The following is a 17669-nucleotide window of genomic DNA, read 5'->3' as shown; positions in this document are numbered from 1 at the left end:
ACATGGGCTCCGGGACTGATTAAACATCTTTCAGCTATTTGCTCACTGATGTTGTTCTTAGCCTATTCGCGGGGGCCCCGCCACCCAAATTTGCCTCCAGGTTTTTTAAAACAATAACAACAACCTCTCATCACCTTATGCGGAGGTTACAATGCCTTAACTACGCATCGCAGGGCAAAGAGGGACCTTTTTCCGTAATAGACAGGCTTTAGGGGTTCTGTCGATAACCGGCTGGCGTCGGCTGCAGAGGTCTGAATTCCTGTCATTTTCTCTGCGGTTGTTCATGCCAGCAAAATCATAGATACCTACAGACCTTAATCTTTCCTGCCTGCTCTTTCCCCTGCTAATCCGTTTGACGCGCATCAGAAGGATGTATATGTTTGTAATGAATACGCTATTCAATTAGGAATCTCACCACGTGATTTGGCGATGGCTTAGGAGGATTTTCCATAAGTTGAGATTTAAATAGAGGAGCGCATTCAGGAATGCATTCTCTTAACTGGTTTATTCCTTTATCAGATTCCTTCCCCCCCCCCCCTTCCTCTCCACTAAGCTCTTTAACGCATTTACATATTTCCCCCTCCTGATATCGCAGAGCCATTTCTCAAAGCCTCTTTCCCCTCTCGCTGCCGTTTATGCAAATCCCCAGTAAGACGTTTAAGGAGCTGAGTTGGTTGCAGAGAGCGCTGAATCTTTACACTATGGAATTAGCCTTCACGCTAATTAGGGATGGAGGTAAAGACTCAACTTCGGGAGACTGACGTGGCCTCTCTGCTCTGCCCTGGCTGCTTTCGCTGGAGACTTTGACCAGTTAGACCTCCTGAAATGCCCCACCCCACCCTTTTATGGCTAGCTTCTTCCATTGACATACAGCTAATGCCCTAAACTTTCTGACAGCCATACTGTAATCTTACAGATTCATCAAGGCATTTGAATGAGGAATTTGGAGCCAGCCGTGTCGCAATCTGTTTCTCGGTTTGTCACTCCAGTGCTGGGAAGACAGCAAGGATCTATGGCTGGACATATTAATGTGTACGGACATAAGCATTTCCGGGGTGGGAGGGTGGGGTGGAGTTTCTCCCAAGAGAAAATGGTAAGCAAAAAGAATATGGATGGGAAGAAACGTCCCCAAAGAAACCAACACTTTTTGGGGTGCGTTGTACAAAGTGACAGGCCAAAGCTCAAATGGTTTAATAAACTCAGTTTGAATGTGCGAGACCTGCCTTTTAGGAGAAGGGGGGGTAGACGCTGCATTGTTTTCTTTGTATGTTAACGAAGGAGGCAGAGTTTATGATTTCATACAAGATCCAGTGGTTTCTTAAATGGTTGCTAGAACCACTGTGGCCCCATTGAGTTCAGAGTATCCCACATACTTTTTAAGAGTTTTTAAATTGTTTTGGGGTTTTTAGGATGGGGTTTTATCATGGTTTTACTGTTGCTGGATTTTACTGTTGTGATTTTATTGTTGTATTGTTGCATAGGTTATCTCAGGTCCTGATATTTTCCCACTACACCCTGTCTTGTGTTTCCCCCCTGGGGGGTAGCCATTTTGTGGTTGGCTGCGCCTTCAACAGTAGCCGTTTTGGTGCTGTGCCCGCTGCACTGTCAGGATACCAAAGATGCCCGCCAGTTGCAAAAGACTGGGAACTTCTGGTCTCAGTTCAGTCAGGACATTTGACCAGGACGGGTGAGGAGTTCTACTTGAGAAGTTTGCCTCCACAGATAAGCCTCCACAGCTCAAGTGGCAGAGTGGGGAATCCAACCTGGTTCTCCAGATTAGAGTGCACCTGCTCTTAACCACTGTGCCACTGCTCCTCCTAAATAAATGCATAATATGAGCAGCGAGAAGGAGCAAGAGGAAGACAGAGGAATGTAACAGCAGAGGTAAGGGGGAGGAAATATCTGTTTTTAGATGAGATTAGAAATGAATTGAGCAGCCAGCGAAGCAGAGAGACACAGAACTGCTGTAGACACTTGCAGGCTCTCGGAATTTAATTGCCAACAAACCCCACGTAAGTTCACCTCTCCCACGCAATGAATCTTGGCCTCCAGCAGGGTTGCTCTGTTCTCCACCCACCCAGAAAGAAAGGAAGGAATGAAATGTTTTTGACGTTTTTGTCTTTGCACAAAGAGGAAGCGTTGCCCTCAGAATTCTGAGGTGGAATACTTAAAAAAATAACGTTTTCGCCCGAGTGTAATTTCTAGTTGTTAACCAGACATTGTCACTGCATATTTGTGCTTCGCAATGATTTCAGACTTCGGGCTACTTTGAAGAGTGTAAGATTCGTGATTTCGTTGCCTTTGTCCCAGGGGAGGGAGATACTAATTTGGTGTCGAATTGATGAGATTTATGGTAGAAGCAGGAAAATATCTACCGGGTGTGTGTGTGAGTGTGTGTGTGTGCATTAATTCATGCATTTACCTGTCCTACATCCCACAGGATGTCCTTCTGCTCCTCAGTTGATGGGCGATGTGGGCGTTCCACGTAGAGATACACGCACATGCTGAAAAGTCCTTTTAATCGGAGTTTCTGCCAGAAATGTGGATGAGTTACTGTCAGATTTATGGACAACCTCATTCCCTGAGAAAATGGACGTGTGTCTGAAGCGTCGTCTCCACACCAGTAAGGTAAGGAAAGCCAGGGTTACCTTGATACTTCAGTGAAGAAAGAACCAGCTGCCTTGAAACACATTGGCAGGGACCAGGACGCCCCAGGCATCACATTTAGAATCACTGATGCATACACTTAATTTCCTCTGGTGAGTTAATAGTATTTACTATGTAACAACTGTATTGTTTGCTGTGGCTTCTGGGCAAATTCAGGAAAACGCTGGGACTGAGTCATGAGCGAATGGCACGCCCCTCCCGTCTGTTTCACGTTTTTACTGCTTTTTAAACAGTTTTTATTTGTGTATAGTTATCCTTGTGTGCTTGTATGTTTGACACTGTCGCTTTTTCTTTTAACATTGGTGTGACCTGGCCCGTGTGCAGATTTTTGGCAGAAAAGGGTGTGCTAAGAAACTTTTTTTTAGCAAATAAGCTTTCTTTTTCTCCCCTTTCTAGCCGTGCCCAGTACAATCCTAGCATAGTGTTGGATAGATTTCACCTTTGTGAGCCTCCAGGCGGCGACTGGCGATCTCCCAAAATTATAACTGGTCTTTGGGTTACAGTAGAGTTGGCAACCTCCAGGCTGAATTGGAGATCCCCTGGAATTACAGGGGACCACACAGGCCCCTTCCACACACGCAAAATAATGCGTTTTCAAACCATTTTCACAACTGTTTGCAAGTGGATTTTGCCATTCCACACAGCTTCAAAGAGCATTGAAAGCAGTTTGAAAGTGCATTATTCTGCATGTGCGGAATGAGCCACAGATAACTTTCTCTAGAGAAAATGGCAATTTTAGAGGCTGGACTCTATGGGATTATACTCTGTGGGGGACCCTCTCCAAATCCCCCCCCGTTCCCTAGACTCTACTCCCAAATCTCCAGCAATTTCCCAAGCCAGAGCTGGCAACCGTAGACTGCAGAGATCAGTTCCCTTGGAGAAAATGGCTACTTTGGAAGGTGTATGGTATTATACCCTGCTGGGGGCCATCCCAAGCCCCGCCCCCTTCAGGATCCTCCTCCCAAAAATCTCCAGGAATTTCCCAAACCAGAGCTGGCAACCATATGCCTGCAGAGACCCTCATGGCCACAATGGGGGGTGAGGGGGACGTCAGCTTGAAACGCAAGGGAATGGGGCTAGGCTGTTTAGCATCGGAAACCAAGCGATTGATTAAGGTCCTGGTTTGAAACTTTCCTAAGCTTAACTTTGGGCCACCCCCTGGGGAGACAAGCGAGCCGCGTTGGTCAAATCCTCCGACGCGTTCGTTTCCTCGCAGGCATCAGTAATTCATGAATATCTGAGCTGCTGGGCCTCTTTGCATCTCGAGCTAGCTTCGCTGGGGAATCTGGCTTTGCAGCAAAGCCTCTCCTCCTCCTCCAACCACCCCCAATCTCCTTTTCTCCTTGCTCTGCTTTCTCTCCTGAGCTGCCCTGGAGGAAGCCGTCCCCGGGGGAACCTATTTTGCAAGGTGTCTGGATGTTTATTTTAAGCCGCAGTTTTCAAGCCAGAAGTGAACTCATGTGGAAGATCAATCAAAGGGCTTCTGTACAGAAACTGTGGGAGACAGTGGGGCTGTCTCTCTGCACAGGATCTGGAGTTACCAGCACCAGGTTGGGAAATACCTGGAGATTTTTGGGGGGATGAGGGGAGCCTGAGAAGACCAAGGTTTGGGGGCCAGATAAGAATTTTTTTTGCATGCATGGCATAATTGTGGTAGAGTGGAGTCTGCAGACATGATGGACTCTCTCTGTTCTGCATTGGCCTACCTCAGTGGTGGCGAACCTTTGGCACTCCAGATGTTATGGACTACAATTCCCATCAGCCCCTTCCAGCATGGCCAATTGGCCATGCTGGAAGGGGCTGATGGGAATTGTGGTCCATAACATCTGGAGTGCCAAAGGTTCGCCACCACTGGCCTACCTAGATCACTGTCTGCCCCTACCTTGGACCAGTGAAAGGGGAAGGCACTCCAGCATGGTGTAGTGGTTAAGACCAGGTGGATTCTAATCTGGAGTACTAGGTTTGATGCCCCACTCCTCCACCTGAGTGGCAGAGGCTTATCTGGTGAACCAGATGCGTTTCCGCACTCCTACATTCCTGCTGGGTGGCCTTTGGCTAGTCATAGCTCTTTGGGACTCTCTCAGCCCCACCTGCCTCACAAGGTGTCTGTTGTGGGGAGTGGGAGGGAAAGGAGCTTGTAAACCACCTTGAGTCTTCATACAGGAGAGAAAGGTGGGGTATAAATCCAAACTCTTCTTCTTCTTCTATGCTATAGTTTCCCCCTAATTAGATGTCCCATCCCAGTTTCTGCCGGGTGGTGTGTCTCATTTAAGCAAGGTGAGAACGCCCCGCCCCCGCCTTCCAGCACTGAAATCATCAGCTTGAAACCATCTCGACCCTGTGATCCTGTGAAATGAACAAACAGTTGGCCCACAGAGGAACAGAACATGTTGCTATTAATGGGGAAGAGCTGATAGAAGCAATCAAACAGTTGCTGTTTAATGTTCAGCACAAATCAGGTTCGGTCAGCACCAAACACAAAACTAGCAAACAGGACGGATTGGGAGGTTACAAAGTCAGAGCTGCAATTCCATGTACTTCCAAACAAATAGCATTTATTCTTAGAGCCCAGTATTCAAAAAGCTTCCATGATCATGGGCATTTTCATAATGCACAGCAATATTTCCCCCCGTTTCAGACAAGGTGAGGAATGAGAGTTGATAATCCCCAGGTGAGACCTGGAGATTTCCAGGAGTTAAAATTATCTCTAGACAACATCGTTATCCACCTTACAGCGTCGCTGTGACGACCACCAAGCTGATTTTGTGCACTTCAGATGTGCAAAGTGCTGCATAATGATTCTCACAATTATTAGAGATGTCAGTGTTTATTACCATGCCCATCTCTGAGCCAGACGTAAGAAATGGGATTTCTGCAGCAGTCTGTGGGCGTTGGTCCAGCTTTGGAAAATCAATGTCAGGCGGTGCAAAGCGAGACGGAGAACGGACGAAGCAGGCCCTCTCATCACTTAGACTGCATAGCAGGGCCAAGGCTGTGATTGAATTCAGCGACTGACCTCTGTCTCGACTCCGGCTGCTAAGAGCTGGCTGGAGCATGTATGGAGGACAGCCTGCATGTCCCCCTGGTGGCCCACGGAAACTGCGCAACCTTTCTCCCATTTGCCCTGTAAGAGCAGTGAAGAGATTGCCAGTTCCAAGTTGGGAGATGCCTAGAGATTTTGGGGTTGGAGCTTCAGGAGGGGAGGGGTTTCAATGGGGTATAAGACCATAGAATTAGAGCTGTCAGGGGGTAGGCGAACCTTAAGGTTTGGGAACACGCACCAACCTCCATTATTCATACGATGGTGGATTCATAGATTGGGGCCTCGACTTCTTTAAATATGTCAGCATTTTCAGATGCAGACAAGGACAGAATCCGTAAAAGTATGGGCAATAGAGACTATTTCATACTTTTAAAAAAGCTTGGTGCTGAGTGGCAGGTTCCGAAACCTTCATCTGGTGGCTGGCGATCAGTTGTAATTTTGGGAGATTTCCCAGCTAGAGAGATCTGTTCCCTTGGAGAAAATTCCTCCTTTGGAGGGTGAACTCGGTGGCAGCATGGCCTGCTGAAGTCCCAACCCCAAATTTTTAGGAAAAACCTGTTTTGAAAACCTATAAATATGGGAAACTGATCTGCCTGTAACCCATTGACTTTTGATAGGTCATCGGAATAGGATCAAATAACTGCTGTCCTTTAACAATCTATGTAATAATAGTGGATGGTATTATCCTTTTTTAACAAGTGAATCTGTGTTAGGTTTGTAAATAAGTATGTTTTAATTTAAACAAGGATGGCAGGGAAGCAAGATTCTCCGGGAATGTTTTTACTTGTGTGCCGTAACTAAAACCAACCCAAAACACTGCCGACTTGTGCCTTTTACTACAAGATTAATGGTCTGATATAAGATTGCTGACTAGACTCTTAAATACGCACCTATATCAGAGTTGAGTTCGAGCAGAATAATCCAAAATGCTAGAAACGGCAGGCTGGCCCGAGCTCTTAATAGAATGTGCCTTCAAAGAGGCCAATTTATTTAAAAGCAGAAACACGGATACTGCCAACTAAAGGGGGGGGGAAGAACACTGACAGAGACTTTTCTTCTCTGCCTCTTGTTTATTAAAATGAAAGATGTTGGGGGAACGTCTCTTCCTCTTGACTTGTAGATCTGATGACTCAAATATGAGTGACAAGCTCAAAACTGAGCTGTTGGACCGAAACTGTAATTATCCAAGCACATTTTTGCCTCTTCGTTTAGTGGTAAATAAGTCAAAAAGTCTGTCTGTCAGCACTGTGGAGGAGAGCATAGTTGAATACCCCGTAGGTGTGGCCCAGGGCCTCTCCTAGCAACCACTTCCCCTAGCAACAGCCCCGGCATCCTAGCAAAGGCGAAGCGTAATCGGTGCTGCTCCTCTCCACTCCTTTCTGTGATTTTTGAGCTCTGCCATTTGTGAGCTTGCTCAGGAGAGCAGCCATCGTGGAAGAAGAAAGCGTCTGTGTTTCTCAGTCAGGTCCTCACGTGTTTCTGTCACTGACATGTGCCTTTCCAGTGACAACGTCATTGCTATGGCAACCACAAATTGTCCCTCTGAACCATCTTCCCTAGGCTTTTTTCTCTGGGCAAAAAAGGGGAGGTCTTTGTCCTGGGCAGGAGCTGATGTAAGCGAGCCTAATAGATTTTAACTTAATAACCGCACAGACAAATGAGGTTTCTTCCCTGCACAAGGCAGATGGCACGGTGTGTTGTCGAGAGGCCTAGTCCATTAGAGCTGGGCTTATTATTTATTTACAGAGGAATCCACAATCTATATCTCTGCAGCCGCACCGGAGCGGAATGAATGTTTTGACTGAAGAAACAGAACTATCTTTGGCGGATTGCACTCATTTTCAGCAGAGGCTGCCCAGGTTCTTGTTCATAAAGCCTTGACCGCTTATTGTGGCTCAGGACTGGATGTATGAGTGACCTATTGATCAGCAATAATGTCTGAATGCTCGTGACATTGGGGTTTAGGATAGGAAGTAGTTTCATGTGCCTACATGTTGCACATTACACTGGTATAGTGGTTAAGAGCAGGTGGATTCTAATCTGGAGAACCGGGTTTGGTTCCCCACTCCTGCACCTGAGTGACAGAGGCTGATCTGGTGAATCAGATGTGTTTCCTCACTCCTATACTCCTGCTGGGTGACCTTGGGCCAGTCACAGTTCTGTGGAACTCTCTCAGCCCCACCTACCTCACAAAGTGTCTCACAAGGGAAAGGAGCTTGTAAGCCACCTTGAGTCTCCTTACAGGAGAGAAAGGTGGGATATCAATCGAAACTCCTCCTCCTCCTCCTCCTTTTTCTTCTTCTTCTGTCAGTGTGTTGTGGAATGGAATCTAAACCAAAATACTAATTAGAGCTGGTGCATGATCCGATGAGACTGGATTATCTTGGACCATCCAGGTCGGGGCAGCCAGGGTGAAATCCAGGCGCACGAATGCCTGTTCTCTACAGTCCTAAAAGTGGTCAGGCCATGCAATGTTGACCGAAGCAGCAGGAAATGCTTCACAGCTATGGCAGACAGCGTAGTGTCATATGAGTGTTATATACAAAATCAAAAAGAAAGATGTTAACAATAAAGTGGGGAGAAGTTTCTGTTTCCTACCCATTTAATGCATTTTTCCCCCTTGCATACGAAACTTTTACCTGGTTGCCAGGGACTGAATGCCACAGTCACCAGCCCAACCGTGAGATAGGCTGTGAGCTTTTGCCAGCCATGGCATAAGGTGAGAAAGCACGATAGGTTCTAATTCATGAAGTTAAAATCTGAGAACAAAGGAGGCAGCTCGACTTTCAAACCAGCAGAATTTGTTAGTTTCAAATCACATTCACCCAATGAAGGCTGGCTGGCTGGCTGGCTTATTTATTTGTTTGATTGTTTGTTTGTTTGTATATTTATTTAATAACTTAAGTTCTATCCCTAGTGGGGACCCAAAGATGCCTGCATGGTTCTCCTGGCAACGCTGTGGTTTTAAATTTTGGTTAAGAGTTGTCACTTGTATTAGGGCAAGATCTCTGGCTGTTTCTTGAATTTCTGATGTTTTAGTTATCTGTTGGTTTGCTTTTTGTGTAAAATGAGAAAAAGTTAATACAAAATTAAAAAATAAACTTTGGGGTGGTTTTTTTTTTAAAAAATGTTTGCTTTAAGCTGCCTTGAGTCCCGTAAGGTAGATACTAAGCGTGGTTACCAAATGTCTCCCTCTCCCTCCTTTTCATCTTATAGGTAGGGTCCATTCCATCTGTAGGACCCACTCTTTTTTCTTTCCCCCTTGGGAGGGCCTAAGAGGGACTTTGCGGGCATTGCTGTATCATGTATTAATTTGCTGCATTTTAAATATGTTATTTAGTGATTAATTTATATATTTATATATTGTTTTTATGCTTATTGTATTTGAATTTTGTGTTGTCCGCCGCCCAGAGCCCTTCGGGGGTTGGGCAGGATATAAATTTGATAGATCGATCGATAGGTAGATAGGTAGATAGGTAGATAGGTAGATAGGTAGGTAGATAGATAGGTAGATAGGTAGATCGATCGGTAGATCGATCGGTAGATCGATAGATCGGTAGATCGATAGATCGGTAGATCGATAGATCGATAGATCGTGATTGATCGATAGATCGATAGATCGCGATTGATCGATCGATCGATCAATCAATCAATCAATCAACAACTGGTATAAAACAGCTTCATGTAATCATACAGCAAACAGGGGCATACAAGATGAACCAATTCCAAACTCAGACCCTATCCCGAACCAATATCTTATCAGCTTGGCTGCACCTGATGAATTTCTGCCCAGCAGCCGGCCGCTAAACATTTGCTAGCCTGCTGCCGTTTCTCTGCGTTTTCCTCTCTCCTGATGGTACAGGGAAAGAGCTTTGGTTATATCAGCTTCACAGTTAATTTCCTGGCCTGCTGTCTCCTAGATGCTTGATGCTCTGCCTAGATGCTCTGCTCTTCTGTTCGCTGTACCGTAATCCTTCACCTATTGCCTTGGCTGGGCCCGTGCCACAGGGGCGTGAAAAATGCTACCTGGCCAAGAGCAGGATAAATTACGTATGCTGCTGCTCCCAAACTTGAGAGAGGCCGAAGCGGCCTGTTGGTCCACGGGCTCCACTGTCTTCTAATTGGCTTCATTTTTCACCCTGGCAGGCTGCATTTTTGAGCAAGAGCGTGAGGTTATTGGGGGGAACCACACTCTGAGATTGTCCTTCGGGAGAGAGCAATCTTCGGGTATGGTCCTGCTTTTGTTTCTTTTATCTTTTGTTTCCCCGTAGATTTCCTTCATGGTCCGGAATGAAGACTGGCTGTGCTAGTTTGGGTGTGTGTATCTCCAGATCTGGGAGAAGTTACAGCTTCAATAAATGAAGGTTGCCAACCTATAGCCGAGGCCTATTGCTCTCCCAGTTTATAACTAATCTACAGACTACAGATATCAGTTCCCCTAGAGCAGGGGTCCCCAAACTTTTTAAACAGGGGGCCAGTTCACGTATGGCCAGAGCCCAGCCGGGGGCCGGACCAAGTGCCGCCTGCGGGAGGGGCGCCATCCATCCGCCCTCGACCCGCCCCTGGCCGAGCCCCCCACCCCCGCGGTCCCCTTCCAATCCGGCCCTGAAGCTCCGCCGCCTTTCTCTCCCCCCCCCCTTTGCCGCATTGGTACGGTCCCCTCCGGCCGCTTGGAATGAGCAGACGGCGAGTGGCCAGCAGAGGCTGTTTGTAAACCTGGGGGTCGTGGTGCCAAGCTCCAGGGAGCCGCCTGGAGTTTGGCACCCCTGACTGGGCCCCAGGTTTACAAACAGCCTCAAGCAGCGGCCTTCGCTGCTCATTCAAAGCTGCCGGAGGGGACCACTGAAATGCGGCAAGGGGGGGGAGGAGGAGAAAGGCAGCTCTGCCGCCTTTCTCTCTCCCCCCCTTGCTGCATTGGTACGGTCCCCTCCGGCCACTTGGAATGAGCAGCGAGTCGCCCACGCTTAATGCTGTTTGTAAACCTGGGGAAAAGGAGATAGAGAAGGGGGAGATCCACTTCTGCCCAGTGGGCCGGATAAATGTCTTCCAGGGGCCTGATTTGGCCCCTGGGCCGTAGTTTGGGGACCCCTGCCCTAGAGAAAAGGATCACTGTGGAGGGTGGATTGGATGGCCTTGTTCTGTGCTGATTCGGTTATGAACCTCCAAGTGGTGCCTGGGAATTTCTTGCTATAAGCGAGCCAGCGTGGTGTAGTGGTTAAGAGCAGGTGCACTCTAATCTGGAGAATTGGGTTTGATTCCCTGCTCTGCCACTTGACCTGTAAAGGCTTATCTGGTGAACCAGATTAGCTTGTGCACTCATATGCCAGCTGGGTGACTTTGGGCTAGTCACAGTTCTTCTGAGCTCTCTTAGCCCCACCCACCTCACAGGGTGTTTGTTGTGGGGTGGGGGGGGAAGGGAAAGGAGTTTGTAAGCCTCTTTGAGTCTCCTTACAGGAGAGAAAGGGGGCAATATAAATCCAACTCTTCTTCTATCTATTACAACTGATCTTTAGGCGACAGAGATTAGTTCAGTTGGAGAAAATGGCTGATTTGGAAGGTTGACTCTATAGCTGCATATTACTCCCCTCCTCCTCTCCTTATATACTCTACCCTCTCAAATCTTCACCCCCACAATCTCCAGAAATTTCCCAAACCCAGACAGTTGCTTGGCTCCAGAATTTGGAGGGCGGGGGGGGGGGGGGGGGTATTCTGAAAGCATCTTTGGAGCTGCAGTCGGAGAAGACTTACTCCCAGAGGTCATGCAGAAAATGGACGTGTGCAGTCCCCTTCTTCAAAACCCAGCTTGGGAGAGGGAGAAATAAGAGATGGTGGCGTTCTGTTGAGTCTCAGCTTCACTGGGACTGAAGCAAATCTGAGGGACTCGGAGCAGCATGCAAGCAGTACATCTCTGGCTGCTTCATTGCTGGTGTTCTGCACCGTCCTTACTGGTTTATTTACACCCCTAGCAGACTTCACAATGACGTGGGCTCCTTGGAGACTTCTATATCTTTTGTGTTCAGCGCCAGTTCAGTATGTGCCTCTGAACACCAGACGCTGGAAACGCAAAATAGGAGGGCTGTTGTTTTCATGGCCTGCTTGTAAGACTCCGCAGACACCCAGCTGCCATTGTCCGAAACAAAACAGCAGACCGGCTGGTGATTTGTTCCCGTCCAGCAGGGCTTTTCTCGGCTCCTTAATTGCAATGTCCAAAAAATACAAAAACACACAACTCCTTTGCAAGATGTAATTTCAATGCTAATTTGCAGAGACCTGGGCAGAAGGGTATACGCAGCTTTATTAAATTTCTACATCTCACCTTCAAATTCCTCAGGGAAAGGGGATTGGGCAAAAAAAAATATCTTGTCCATCTGCCCGTCACTGGCTTTTGGACTTCACAGTTGGACCAACTTATTAATCAACTGCCTAACTGAAAGTACTATTACATGGAGTTGCAAATTCCCACTTAGGAAATACTTGGAGATTTTGGACACAGAGACTGAGAAGGGTGGGGTTTGGGGTGGGGAGGGTCTTCAACGAGTGTAAAGCCAAGGAGCCTACCTTCCAATGAAACCCTTTCCCCCAAGGGGACTAATCTCTGTCACCTGGGTACTTGCAAATTCCAAGAGAGTCAGGGTGTGAGATTCTTTGTTCTGCATCATGGATGATGAGACATTATTAATTCATGGCTTTTGTTATATTTTTTTGGTTACAGAAAGAAACACAGTAATCTACAGTGTACTCTGGAAAACACATCATTGAACATTTCTTTGTAAGTTACATTGTACACTACCCTACCTCTTTGGGGGCTAGTGACATGGAAATTTGCTTTTCACTTTGCAGTCTGTTTTGTTACGTGTTGTTATAGCTAACAGCCATTATATGGAGTCGGTTGTCCTTGGCCCTTTCCCCACTCACCTTTGCCTGAGGGTTGCTGCGGGCAATTCCCGGCGCGCGCAATTCCTGGCGCGCGCCCCGGCATCCCCACGATTGTCGAACGGCGCCATTTGATCCCCACGGTTGTCGAAAGGCGCCATTTGAAAAGGCGCCAGAAATTCCGCGCGTCAAGGGGGCACGAGAGAAGCAGCGTCGGGGCGGCTGCTTTCTCGCCGCCCCTGAAGTGGGGAGGGCAGCTGAACCCCGCACTACTTTAGGAGAGTAGCGCGGGGCTTAAGGACAGTGGGGAAAGGGCCCTTGCTGCATTAGAGAAGGTTGGCACTAATTATATGTTTTCTTGCTATGATTTTTCTTTTTACTGTGCAGAAGATATGAAAAGATCTGTTTGAAATACCTACCCAATTCGGAGGTGGTATTGCTTTGGATGGACACGTTAAAAATTTACATGTTTGAATTCCTTTCTGTTGCCGAGATATCTGTAAATGTGTATGCCACGTCCTTCTTGTTGCATATTTTTGCCCGGATTTGTGCAGAGGTGATTTTGAAATGATTTGTGTTTTGATCCAAGGTATTATATAATTGTTTTGAGACTGGGTCTAAGCCGATCCTCAGTTGTTTGAGGTTGGCATATGCTTTTGGCGCAGAAACGTGCCAGGTTATCACTAGGAGGCTGGCAATGCTACTCTTGAGTCACATCAAACATGCCCAAATATTTTAGTTAAAAAAACCCAAATGAGCACAATGTGTAATTGTAACCCTGCCAGCAGGGTGTTTTCTTTGGGTGTTTTCTTTTCTTTACAGATACCACTGTGCCTTTTTTAAAAAAATGTGAGATAGGATATAATTACTGTTTTAATGTCCTGCATTTTCTCTTCATCCCAGTATCCCTCATTCTCTACCCTCCCCCCCGCCCTGCCCAGGTAACATTCCTTTGGTACGTTTGGTAGGATGGATTGTTGCCCAAATTGTGCCACAGAGGAAGAACAGGTTGATTTGTCTCTCTGATTTCTTCTGGCACGCACGCCAATACCCTCGCCCTCATTGGACCTACGAGCTGACAGATGGGGGCTGGCGTTTATTGACTCCGAGAAGATTGCAATTCATAACCTGGCTCTTCACATTTACAGCCAGGGCTTCAGAGGAGCTGAAAGGTTCCTCTTTAGCCATTCGCCCACATTACTCTTCTGCCTTGTTTTGCTTTCTTCCCCCTTCCCTCTTTGCAGTCAGAGCAGCCATTTTCTTAATAAAAAAAGCCCCACCGGTTTAATGTTCTTGATTCATGGCCAGCCCCGTATTTGGCTGATGACTTCAGAGGATGTATTTGGGGCAATGTTAAATGATGGCCATTTGTCAGTTATTTAACGCGGGGTTTATTTATGTGCTTGGGGCACAGGGTGCCGCTTGGGTTCCACCACATCTGTCTGCCTGGCACACATTTATCCTATAAGAGCATGGGCTGCCTCCCGCCCCCCTTACAGTGGTGTAGGGAGCAGCAGTGGCATAGTGGCTAAGAGCAGGCGCACTCTAATCTGGAGGAACTGAGTTTGATTCCCCGCTCTGCCGCTTGAGCTGTGGAGGCTTATCTGGGGAGTTCAGATTAGCCTGTACACTCCCACACATGCCAGCTGGGTGACCTTGGGCATTACAGAGCTCTCTCAGCCCCACCTACCTCACAGGGTGTTTGTTGTGAGAGGGGAAGTGCAAGGAGATTGTAACCCCCTTTGAATTTCCTACAGGAAAGAAAGGTGGGATATAAATCCAGACTCCTCCTCCTCCTCCTCCTCCTCCTTCTTCTTCTTCCTCTTCCTCTTCCTCCTCCTCTTCCTCTTCCTTTCCTCCTCCTCCTCCTCCTCCTCCTCTTCCTCTTCCTCTTCCTCCTCCTCCTCCTCCTCCTCCTCCTCCTCCTCCTCAGACTTCCGTGTGCCTCCCCATTTCATTTTCACAGAAAATCCTGCGAGGTGTTAGGTTGAGTGAGAGAATGAGGGGTTCAGGGTCGCACACGGAGCATCAGGGCAGAGTAAGGATTTGAAGAAGAAGAGTTCGGATTTATACCCTCCCCCTTATTTTCTCGCCTCAAAGTGGCGTACAAACCCCTTCCCCTCCCCACAATAGACATCTTGTGAGGTAGGTGGGGCTGAGAGAGCTTGGAGAGAGCTGTGACTGACCCAATTCATCCAGCAGGCTTCATGTAGAAGAACGGGGAAACAAATCTGGTTCACCAGATAAGACTGCTGCTCAGGTGGAGGAGTGGGGAATCAAACCCGGTTCTCCAGATTAGAGTCCACCAGCTCTTAACCACTATATCACACTGGCACCCTGGTCTTCCCCATTCTAGTCTGGTGTTCGAACCACCATGGCATACTAGTCCTGAAGTAGGGGGACGTATGCCTTATCCCACACATTCTGCTTAAGAGTGTTGATTTGAATCTGGGTCTACCAGATCGTAGTCCGACCTTTTAACCACTAAATCACAAGGGCCCATGTTTTAAACAGATCCATAAAATAAGCTCCTCCAAAGGGCCTTGTTGACTTTGACTGCCCTTCTCATAGAACAGAGGTAGGGAACCTGCGGCTCTCCAGATGTTCAGGAACTACAATTCCCATCAGCCCCTTTCAGCATGGCCAATTGGCCATGCTGAAAGGAGGCTGATGTAATTCCCTAATTTCTGGAAAACCCTATCATAGAGACAGAGGTAGGAACCTGCGGCTCTCAGATGGGAACTACAATTCCCCATCGCCCTTTCAGCGCCTTAATGGCCAGTGGCCATGCTGAGAAAGGCTGATGAAGGCTGTGATTCAGGCATCTGGAGAAACGTTCCATAGAAGAAGGAAGGGTTAGGGACCATGAATGAATGCTTACCACCACACCAGACTACCGTGCAGGGCAATAGTGCAGTTTGTCATCTATGTGGCATCCGGAGAACATTGGCATGCCCCCTTTCCCCCCCCCTTACAGTGCTTAGCTGTGCGACACATACGCAGCTTGAAAACCTCCCTGACACAGAACGGTCACCTTTTTAATTGCAGTTTAATTGGCTCTCCAAAGGCCGTGGAGGCCGTTTGCCAAGTGGAGCACCCGTTTCAGAGGGTTAAGTGGCTCTGGTTGACCAACCAGGGGGCTGGAAAGGGGTAGGTGTGTAATTAAAGGAAGCAACCATTCCGGTCTTTGTCCTAGCTGTGTTTTGAGGGAAAGGGAAGTTGGGCCACATAGGGATGCCAGCCTCCAGGCCTGGCCAGGGGATCCCCCAGAATTGTAGCTCGTCTGCAGACTACAGAGATCAGTTCTCCTGGAGAAAATACAGATGTTTGGGAGGATGGACTGTGTGGCACAAAACGTTGTCCTCTTCAGCTCCATCCTTAAATCGCCAGATGGATCTGACATGGATCTGTCAACTCTACCCCCACATCCCCCCACCAGTGCCCCGCGGGGGTGGGGGGGCAGGCACCCCCGGTGACCCATTATCCAAGCAGCATGGCTCAATTTGGACACATATGTTTTGACCTAGGTTTGTAGATTGTTGCGGACCTGTCTCCAAAGGGATGGAGCAGAGCTGGGGAAAGGCCATTCCAGTCCCCATGGATCAGGTGACAGCAGGCGAGCCTGGCTCGAGGCCCCTGAACAGTTCCAGCCTTGCTGACCAAAGAACAGGTCCTGGACCCAGTAGCTGGACAGGCTTTCTTGGGTCAGGCACCTGCAGGTCAGAGGCCATGAAGATCTGCCCCAGAGCTGCTTGGGGAGGGGAACTGGGACATTGCATTCAGTGGGGCCAAAGTTTCTTCAGGCGTGGTGCCCCAGTGTGGCACGGGGGTTACGAGAGCAGGCCAGGATCCAGTCCCCATCTATGCTGTGGAGCCAGTCACATTCTCTCAGCCTAACCTACCTCACAGGGTGGTTGTGAGGAGAAAACGGAGGAGAGAACCACGTGAGCCGCTTTGGGTCCCCAAACTGAAGCAAATAAAGAAACCACTGATCCCTGTAAGGCCAGTCGTATTTTCCTCCCAGGGTATGTAATCTTTTGGGAGTCGGTACGGCTTCCTCAGCTACCAACAGAGGTGCCTGCCCCAACCAAACAGTTGCCATCCTCCAGGCAGGGCCTGGAGATCTGCTGGGACCGCAACTGATCTCCACACTACAGAGATAATCCATCCTGGAGAGAAGGGATTCTTTGGTGGGTGGCCTCTATGGCATGGTAGCCACTGGGTCCCTCCCCTCCCCAAATCCTCCTTCAATCCTGGCTTCCCAGGCTCCACCCACGAATGTCTCAAGTCAGGGTTGGCAACCCTAGGGGGAAAAAAGGGGGATGCAACTGTGGAAGTGTGCATTTGAGCCAAGCGCCAAGAAGAGGCGGAGGAGGCGGTTTTAGGTCTGTCTCTCCCCCCCTCCTCCCGGTCTGGGCGGGTCGACCCCCCTCCCCGAAGCCTGGCAAAGGAGGGGGCGAGCGGGCACGCAATCCCCGGGCCGGGCTGGAGACGCGCCACCAAACACGCAGGCTGGCGCGCTCTGCCTCGCCTGCCCGCCTGCCTTCCCCGCCCGCTCCTCGGAGTTGGCACGGAGCAAGCAGGTGCCATGGGAGCTGGCCCTGAGCAAGCCGGAGCCGGCGGCTGAAGCCCCCCCACTTGCGGCACCAAAGGGCCCCCCCACCCTCTGCAAGCTTCCCGGGCGGAGAGAGCCCAAGAAAGGCAAGGTGAGGCTGGACGGGTGGCGGAGCAGCGGGCAAACCTGTTGGCCCTGCCTGGCTGAAGGGGGCAAGGAGAGCCGGGTTGAAAGGGGGGGGGATCTGGGCTTTTGTCTGATGGCTTCCCTCTCCCCTCCCTTTCCCTGCCAAACAAAGAGGCTTTCAAATTGGGGTGGGGGGGAGAGGCTGGAATCCGGCAACCCCCAGCCAGCCCTATGCATTTGGGGAGCCGCCGGGGAGCCCTTTCATCCCCTCCAGAAGCTGTTAGTTTGTCGCCAGGAGGATGATCAATCTCCCACTTTCATTGTCTTTTTTTAAAAGGGGGGCTTTAAAACCAGTGCCAGCTTCTTTTCCTATTGGCACAGCGCCCCCCGCAGTGTGAATTTGGG

The 17669-nt window shown here is 48.8% G+C and overlaps 1 protein-coding gene across 6 annotated transcripts in view; it reads left to right on the top strand.

The window, feature by feature from the left end:
* Positions 1–2454: 2454 nt before the first annotated feature.
* Positions 2455–17669, top strand: part of SLC29A4 (solute carrier family 29 member 4) — a 37072-nt gene continuing 21857 nt past the window's right edge. The window contains exons 1-3 of one of the 6 annotated variants that reach the window (XM_048493934.1): positions 2455–2628; positions 9857–9937; positions 12423–12479. The gene's annotated coding sequence lies outside the window, so the exon portion shown is untranslated. Of the gene's footprint in view, positions 2629–9856; positions 9938–10019; positions 10075–12422; positions 12480–16920; positions 17290–17669 lie in introns of those variants that run through there. The other 5 variants (XM_048493932.1, XM_048493933.1, XM_048493931.1 and 2 more) reach the window with 5 other exon arrangements.

This window comes from Sphaerodactylus townsendi, linkage group LG04 (assembly GCF_021028975.2).
Source record: "Sphaerodactylus townsendi isolate TG3544 linkage group LG04, MPM_Stown_v2.3, whole genome shotgun sequence".
NCBI lineage: Eukaryota > Metazoa > Chordata > Lepidosauria > Squamata > Sphaerodactylidae > Sphaerodactylus > Sphaerodactylus townsendi.
The sequence above is the reverse complement of the archived record's forward strand: the minus strand, read 5'-3'. Positions and strand labels throughout refer to the sequence as shown.